Source organism: Diceros bicornis, chromosome 15 (assembly GCF_020826845.1).
Source record: "Diceros bicornis minor isolate mBicDic1 chromosome 15, mDicBic1.mat.cur, whole genome shotgun sequence".
In the NCBI taxonomy this organism is placed as follows: Eukaryota; Metazoa; Chordata; class Mammalia; order Perissodactyla; family Rhinocerotidae; genus Diceros; species Diceros bicornis.
The window spans coordinates 29,604,560-29,610,530 of record NC_080754.1 but is presented as its reverse complement, the minus strand read 5'-3'; positions in this window follow the sequence as shown (position 1 = coordinate 29,610,530).

Genomic DNA, 5,971 nt, shown 5'->3' with positions numbered 1-5,971 from the left:
CAAGGGCAGCTGCTCTTCACCTCTTCACGGCCCCCCATGACAAGCAGGAGAGAAGGGGATCCTGGTCTGACCATGAAGAAGCAGGTTAGGTAAATGCTTATGTCAGAAATGCCATTCTTTCTTTCCCCAGCAGGGTGGGCTGGGTGCCGGCACAGACCCCCAGCAGCTGCTGCTCATCCTTACGGTGCTTTGCGCAGGGGAAACACAGCCTCTGTGCAGAAAGCCCCACCCAGGCACCTGACGCTGTGAGGGCAGCACCCATGGTATCTCAGCCCCACCCAGCTGCTCAGCCTGTGCGTGGCCTTTGCTGCTGCAGCCCTGCTCTCAGGGCGCTGCTTTTCCCCAGTGAGAAGTAAGGGGACCAAATTTATTAAGCCTACTGGGTGCCAGATACTTTATGTATATAATCTCATTTAATCACCTCAACAATCATGTAGGCATTGTTATCCCCATTATACAGATGAGGTAACTAACGCTTAGCGAGGTTAAGCAACTTGCCCAAATCCCCGCAGCTAGGAAGACTTAGAGTCTTCACAGAAAGGGACCGATCTGGAGGCTCTGCCGCCTCCTGGTTCACACTGGGAAGTTGTGGATGAGCGTGACCTGGGACATGAAAGGATAAGAATCACTGCTGAGGACATGAGAGACTCCACGTGCCTCCTCGGGCAGGAACGCAGGAAGGGGCTTTGCCTAGGAAGGTCCGTTACAGCAGCTCTCAACGTGAGACAGGACCAGCCACGCAGCCTCGCCTGAGAAAAAGATCACCACTCTTTTCAGAAATGGAAATGTTTTAAGATTAGAATAAAATCTCAGATCTACTTCTTATCTGATTTTGTTATGACCTTCTTTATCTCAGTTGGCCTTCGCAGCAATAAAATGGCTTGAGGGCCAGTCAGGGGCATCAAGAGAGGGAGGAAAAGCTGCGGAACTCTGTGTCCTCCTGGTTGAATGGAACCCCAAGAGGGAGGAGAGGTGGTGGCAGCTGGAAAGAAAAGACCATGCTCCCTGGGTCTGTAGGAAGAAAGTGGCAGGGACCCCCCCCCCCCCCAGAGAGCAAAAGGTGGGGTGGGCGGGGGTCGGGGGAGGAGTTCTCTGCGGGAGGCCTTGTGTGTTCTTCTCTGCGCAGGCCTGCAGGGCTGAGTGTGAAGGGCCGCGCTGAGCCGGCATCCGGCCGGAAGTGCAAGTCTGGAGCTCCTGGCCCGGGACGCTGCAGCTGTTCTGGGGCTCTGCACAATTAGAATTCTCCTAGCGCTCAGTGCCCACAGGAATCCAGTCACGTGGTGGACCTGGTGCCTGGAGCTGGGGTCAATGAGAGCTCAGTCTTCCTTCCCTCTGAGGCATATCCTGCTTCAGTCGTGCGCTGCTGGGCTGTTGCTCACAGTTAACCTAACCACCTGCGGGAAAAGGATCCTGCAAAGGACCCAGGCTAGGTTTCTGGAACAAAGGGAATCACTTTTCCGTCTGATCAGGATTTTGCCAGCCTACTGTTCCTATCAGAGGCTCTTTATTGGTCCCTCCTCCTCCTTTCTTTCGTTTTCCTCTCTACCACATGCCGACTTCTCCCCAAGCATGCTAGGATCTGGTTCCCGGATAACTTTAGGACTACAGCTTTAGAGAAATCACTTTTCTCCTATCCTGCCCCCTTGCCAAGAATATGTAATTAACTAAGAGGGCAAAAACTTTCATTAGAATTTCCTGAATCAAAACCAAGCCTTTGGGGCCCGCCTGGTGGCCCAAGGGGTTAGGTGAGCGCGTCCCACTGCGGTGGCCCGGGGTTCGCTGCTTCGGATCCCGGGCATGCATCAACACACCGCTTGTCAGGCCATGCAGTGGCGGTGTCCCATATAAAGTAGAGGAAGATGGGCATGGATGTTAGCCCAGGGCCAATCTTCCTCAGCAAAAAAAGGAGAGGATTGGCAGATGTTAGCTCAGGGCCGATCTTCCTCACAAAAAAAAAAAAACAAGCCTTTGTTATTACTGGGTTTAGGGGGCTGAAGAAGGACCAGATTTCCCTCTCTTGTACTTCCTCCAAGTCTCTTGATGGGAACGCATTTCCCAGTCTTTTCCGCTCACAGCCACGATGAAAATCTCCTAGATACTCTCCCTCCAACCATTCAATCCCCTTCTGCCACATGAGAGACTAGATCTAAGATCTTGCCCAATTTGAGCCTCCCCTGATCCTGCTTGTTCTTGTTTTTGGTGTACCTGCTTGCACACCAAGGACCAACAGCTTTTTCCCAAGGGAATTAGAATCCTCCCTATTGTTTTCCAGTTTGTTCTGTGCTGCTGCTTTTTGTCCTTCCTAACCAACACCCTCATTCCTGTCAAAGACCTCCTGTCAGATATCACTACTCTCCTATGTAATGGGCCCTAATGTTCTGTCAGAAATCCATGCTTTCCTACCAGCAATCACTGTTTTCCTGTCAGAAATCACTACTCGTCTTTTAAAAATCACTGTCCTGAGAGAAATCACTACTCTCTTCAGAAATCCTTGTTCTCTTGTCAGACACCCTCTATTATCCTGTCAGAAGTCAACAGTTTCTGTCAGAAATGCCTGTTTTCCTGTCATAAACCATCGCTCTCCTGTCAAAAATCCCTGGTCTCCTGTCAGAAATTCCTGCTTTCCTGAGAAGGATCCCTGTTTCTTGTCAGAAGTCATTACTTTCCCATAGGAAATTGCTGCTCCTTGCCTGATCCTTTCTCCACAGGATACTCAGAGTTGTTTGTCATGCTTTGACATTGGTAGCTTTCCTGTGACTTCCTTATGGCTGGCTGTTCTCACCTGTTTTGCTGCATCTCTTTAAGCTCGGTCTGGGTTCAGAAGCAGCCCAGAGCAGTGGGCACAGCACTGGGGAGTCCACAGTCTCACACGCCCCTCCTGGGTGATTACAGACCAGTCATTTTGCTTGCTGGACTTTTTCCTCATCTCTTTGTTAGGGATGATAATATCATCTACTGCCTGCCTCACAGGCTTATTTAATCCAGATCAATGACGGTTCTGACTTTCAGAAAGCTGCTGCCTTGTTTGAGAAGGAGAGGTGGTGGCAGCTGGAAAGAAACATCTCTCTTCCTCTAATTTTCACTCACTGTTGCCCCACAGAGCAAGTCTAATACTCCTATGCCACAGTCTTTCAACCCTACCCCCAAATCTTCTCTTGCCCAGCAGAAGTGCCCCCAGTTCTCTAAGACCCAGATTAAACCTACTCAGTTCCTTGTATGACATGGTTTCCAGACCTGTTACCAGCCTGGCCATATACAACCCCTCCCCGAGACATGTCCTAGTTTGTCTGGGTTTCCCTTAGGGTGTGGCCTGAGCAGCTCAGGGGAGAACAGGATTATCACGTCTCTCCTTCTAAAGCAAAGTATTAATGTGGCCCAAGATTGCATGAGCTTTTGTACCTCAGATCAACTTTACCATTTACCATGTACAATCTTCCCAGCCAGAAGCTCCATTTATTCAAGTCATTTTTTTTTTTTTCTGTGAGAGGCTTGGAATTTTCTTTGAACAGATTTTGCATGTCCTTTTAGATTAATTCTAAAATACTTAATGTTTAGGATTCTTCAGGGAATGAGCTATCTTTTTTTTTTCCACTATATTTCTTTCTAGTCTTCATCATTGGAATCTAGAAATGATATTGATTTAATTTTAATTTTATAATCTGCAATGTTGCTGAACAGATTTATCGTTTCTACTAATATTCCTAGAATACTCTGTATCATTCTTGGAGTGCTTACCAATTCTGTCTTACAACGGGGAAAGCTTTATGTATGGCAAGCTGTAGCAGTACGCCAAGCTGTAGCATTTTCTCCTGGAAACACTCAAAATGGGTGACTACGTCCTTTTAAGCAGGAGTTTTGCTCCTAAAAGAGTACACCAGAGTATAAGAAAATAAGAATGACACGATTAGAGGGGTAATCTTTAATTAAATCTGATTCCTATTTTTAAAAGTAAATCATTCAATAGCGTTGGTAATTCAACCATTAATAGCAACAAATTGCTTACCACATAATTCACAACCGAGCACTGATCACACCAAAGTTGAGAACAGCTGGCCTGATGATTAAAACAGACTTTGCACTAAATTGTGTACTTTTAAAATGGTGAAATTTAAGGAATGTGAATTATCCCCCCCTCTACCCAAAACCCACAAAAGCCCAGGAAAAATGAAAAACACAGGCTTTGGAGGAAAATATTTTGAGTTTATGTCCCAGCTCTGCCTCTACCAGGCCCTGTGGAAAGACTCAGACTTTCTCTGAGTCTCAGTTTCACCCTATGTAAAATAGGATTATGAATTGCCCCTCCTTCAAGTCCACTGATAAAAGAGGCTCTCCTCCCCCACCCTAAGGAGACATGGAGTGGCCAAAGTCTCCCATTTTCCTAGACATATGGATTGGTGGAGATGTGCTCACATGACCCAAAGAGAATCAGTCAAGGTCTGGAGGAGGGCTGATGAGGACGTGGAGTCAGAATAGGTCTCCCTCCTTCTGGAATTATAAACTGTGAGGCCATGGAAGCTAGGACTACTGGGGGTCATCTTTTTCATCACATGGAAAGAACGTTCTAGAGAGTAAAGCTAACACAGGGGTGATGGAAGGAGAGAGAGATTCTGATAACATTGTTTAAGCACACGGATCCAGTCTAGCCAGGGCTAGACAACTCCTGGTATTTTCATTTATGTGAAAATAAATTCCCTTTTTCTTAAGCTTGTTTGCATTGGGTTTCTGTCATGAGTAACCCAAAGAGGCCTAACGTAGAAATCTATTTTATGAGGATGTTGTGAGAATTCCTTGTGGTAATACATGTAGAGCGCCCAAGACTTGTCCATAACAGGTACTCAAAAATTGAAACTTACTACCATCATCATCATCATCATCATCATCATCATCATGCAATAGATAGCGACAGTTTTGTGTTTCCTTTATACCTTGCAATGGCTAAGATAGTACTAAGCATAAGGTAAGATTCCAATAAACATATCTTTATAAACAAATTGATATCTTTCCCTTAACATAGAATTTAAACATGAATTAATCAGACTTTTTCTCTATTTTCTCTTCTTAGGAGATAGAGACAAATCTATAAAATAAAAAGAGTGTTGGACTGGAGATCAAGAGAACAAGGTTCCAGTTCTGATGATGCTCTTCACATACCGAGTGCTCTCAGGAAGCCCCATCCCCTCTCTGGGCCTTGGTTTCTCCATTTGTCAGATTAGGCTATCGGACTGGATGATCTTAGTCCCTTCTAAGCTTTAACCCTGAGATTTGGAGAAAAAGATATCAGAGAATTCTTTCAATGTCCTGTGAATTCTTGGGGTTAAAAAAAATTTAATCTCATACCCCTTTTGCATCCCTCCCCACAGCCTCCCACAATGACATGTGGTAGGAGACAGTCAGGGTATCTGCTGATGATGATTTGCAAGATTCTGTATTCCCATAGGAAGACGCAAGGAAGTTCAGTATTCTTCACTTACTAATGTAGAAATGTTGCCACATACATTTTAGAATGACTTTCAGCCACAAGGTGTAAGACATAATGAAATGTCCAGAAAAATCAGCGGAAACAATACTTCATTTTTCATTCATCAAGCATTAATTTAAGGCCTCTAGGCACATACTGTGCCAAGTATTAGGGAAACAAAGACTAAGACCCTGTTCCCGAAGTCAAGGAGTCTTGCAAGGACTGTTCCCTGAATGTCTTGTTCATCAAGATTTCCCTGGAGTTCAGATGCAGATAGAGATTTTGCTAACCTTATTGGCTGCCCATTGTGAGCCAGGCACTGGATAGACGACTTTGTGTACATTGTCTTGTCACTTGATTATAACTTTCCTATATTTGCGCCTCCCAGAAACACCGATCTGGCTGGGGCACGGAGACATAAGCCTTTGTAAACTGATTCTCCCTTCACAAAGAGACCCTGATCCTTGCACCTTGTCCTCTCTCATCCTTGCTGTCTGACCATAAGTGAAGCCT